Below are 3,408 nucleotides of genomic sequence, written 5' to 3' on the forward strand. Positions count from 1 at the left end.
TGGATGCTAGCGACACTATCATATATGTGAGCCAAAAGGCGCAAACGGTCCCGGGCCATGGTAAGGCGACACCCGTGGGAATACCGTGCGTGAGGCCGCAAAGTGATATGAGGTGTTACCGGCTAGATCGATGTGACTTGGAATCGGGGTCCTGACACCAATGTAGGAAAATTATGAGGGGGGGTCTCTCCAACAGTGTTCCTGGGCTCGCACCTAGCATCACGGTGGTCGAACTTGGAGTCATTCATCTGGTACACGTGGCATCTTAGATCTGCACACAAGGTGGCGCGACCTCTCACTTCCTCCGCTATTTGAAGCGGCGCGCTGGTGGAGGGCTAGCATACTCCAATATTAGGTTGGCTCTATGTGATGTGGCAACTTCATATACTAACCGGATGCTGGCTATACTACTACGGTACTCACACTCCAAGAAGTGACTCGAAAACCATTCATAAATTGAGTCTATGACATGCATTTGCAACTGAAATGTACCATTCATTAAATACAACAAGTCATCAACACACAACGACAACGAGGATACATGTTGGATTATAGATTATTTCCAACAAAACATTCTAGCAAATACTAAAGTTTTCATCACACAACAAATAACAAGCAATGAAATGAACTTCAACTCAACCAATCCTCGGCGTTGGAAACGCTTGCTTTGAACCATAGGTGCTTTGGGAAGGGCCAACTATTTTCAATATCGAGAGCAACGCAGGACTGATCATCCAGGCTGAAGCGGCATATATCAGGACCAGGGTAGGGAACCACCGAAATGTCCGAGGTATAGATATAGGTTCTTCTCATAAATGGTAGTAATGTTGTGTCAACAACAGTTGGATTGCCTTTCACCATCTAGTGTGGTCCAAGGAAGAGCGAGTTTGCTCCAAGACTATCAATACTGAACCAGGGAGAAGGTGTTGGCGCTAGCACACTAGTATCCGTCCTGAATACCATGCAACGGGTGTTGAAATAGGTCAGGAGAGGGCGACCATTGGAGACAACACCTGCTTCCTCGGTAGTAACAGTCTGAGTGCACTGTATACAGACAAGAAGAGGTGATCCATCGGAATTAGTTGCCAGGCGCCACTGAGTATATAAGTTCTGCTCCTCCTCATGCTCGTGATCATCACCATCGTCATCTCCCCCTTGCTTATAAAAATTTTCAAGTATAGGTGGTGGAATGTTCACAGGACCTTGGAAACACAAGAAGAAGGTTAATTAGTAAAGGGAAACTTGCTAACCCGCATGCATGTGGATGAATCAATTATAATTACAGTGGAAGACAAACATACCGAAACTACGAGGATCCCATGCAAAAACAGTGCCACGAGTGGTGGCAGCAAACACAAGATCCTCGTATTCAATTGCATCACAGTACACATACGTGTATAGAAACTGATTTTTGAGCAATATCCATCCAGTCGAACCACGAAGGACGGCAACAAGCTTGTCGAAGATAGCAACAACTTGATAGTTCTTGTAATTCCAAGAGCGGTTGGGAACTCGACAAATTGCTATTTCAGTAGACGACAGTCACCATGATTGTATTTGAACGTACATAGATCATCTGTGTGCTCAACCTCAGGGCACTCGGAGATTTTTGGAAGTGGAATCCGCTGACGAGTGTACACATTCACAAGTTCCCACTCGCAATTGTACCCAATATGAACAACCCAATCTCCATTTGCGCCAGCCCAGGACTTACCTTTAAGCGATGGCACCTTGACATCACACGTATCATTATCAAGCGGCATCAACTTGCACAAGGCGAGGTCTCCGTCGTCCGCTCGCCAGCGAGCAGGGTCATGGCGAAGAAGATAGGGGAGATCAAACCGCTCTTGGACCCTTGGGTTCCTTGTAATGATGTTATTAGTTGAGTTGAGAATGGGCTTGAACGAACCTGCCATGCTAGCCGAGGTGATGACGTCGCATCGATCAATGAGGTCCCCCACCACGTCATCTTTCAGATCGGGGCAAGAATAACGGGGTCGTTTCCGGCTTGTTCCCTCCATGGAGAATACGATCGAACAATGGCAGAAGGAAGGGTGAAGGCAAATGGAGGAGGGAGGAAGAGCGTGCGACAGCAGTTCCAAATCGAGAGGGAAAGGCGAAGAGTCGGTGGACGATTGCCAGTTTGCCACGGTACACGAAGAGGCGCCCCGGCCTACACGTCCTTTCGGAAATTGTACAAAAGGACTCGCCGTCGTATCGCTGACATGTTGGAACGGGACCACATGTCAACGAAACATGGTGTGTAATTTCTCGTGCAAAATGCGATCTGGCCGCGTTGGCCCGAGGTGCCGCATTATTTCTCGACTTTATTTTTTTAATGGTGTGCCGTTCAGTTTTGAAGCATGACTAATTGGTACTGTTTGCAGAGAAAATATAAACTACTCTACCACTACTCCACCTCTAGTACTAGTAGTATAAAAAAGATATATAGGCTGGAGCTTCAGAGCTTTCTTGCTAAGGGCTGCCCACTTGCTTCTCACACTATCACCCTCTCTCCAGACCTAAAAAAGACGGCCTCTCTCTCCCTCCTCACCGGTGGTCACAGATCCGCCGGGGAAGAAAACGACATGCAGCGTTGACGCACTCGTCGTCGGTGAGCGAGGTCACGCACTGACGACAAGGCCGTCCTCTCAGACCTAGCGCCCGTGCGGGATGGCCTTCATCCCCAAGATCGCTGTTGTAGTGCGTGCGGAGGACGACGACCACGAGCGAAGCCACTTCCTGCCGACCCTCGGGTATTCTACCTCTTTTCAAACCATACCCTTGTTCTATTGCCCCATCTGCCACGAGCGTAGAATTTTGTTTGGGCAAAAACAAATTAATATGGCAGCACTTAGATCTTGCCCAGGCTCTAAACTTGAGCTGGCTCCGCCACTGTCGCTGCATGTGGATCTTTTTCGACTCCACCATCTTCCCAATTTCCTGTCCTCTGCTCTGCTGGTCATGCAGACGAAAACCTTAATTTGCACTATTAAAGGAAAACCTACTTCATGCAGACTAATCCATGTCTGGGTTGAATAAGGAAAGGAAGGGAGACTGTACTGTCCAAGAGAGTAGGCATCGAACCCGCATCTAGGTTAAAAAGGGGAAAATCAGTAGCTAAGGAACGAGTCTCGTGTCTCTTGGTTGAAGAAGGGTAGAGAATGACCAGGTCGATCGGTTTGTTGTCCTCACATAGGAAAAAGGTGGCTAAAGAGAACAAAAATGGGACGTAATCCACATATGCTGCCTGGATATTTGTTGCTCTGGGCAACCATACCTCACTCACCACTCTATGCGTCCGTGGAGGTACATCGTACTGGTGCGCCCACTGTCCGAATGGGTCTCCCATGCTCTTATTGCCACTTTTTTGCTGTTAGTATAATGCCAACGGTAAAGTCAACCAAT

The sequence above is a fragment of the Triticum aestivum genome, chromosome 5D, assembly GCF_018294505.1.
Source record: "Triticum aestivum cultivar Chinese Spring chromosome 5D, IWGSC CS RefSeq v2.1, whole genome shotgun sequence".
Classification (NCBI taxonomy): domain Eukaryota; kingdom Viridiplantae; phylum Streptophyta; class Magnoliopsida; order Poales; family Poaceae; genus Triticum; species Triticum aestivum.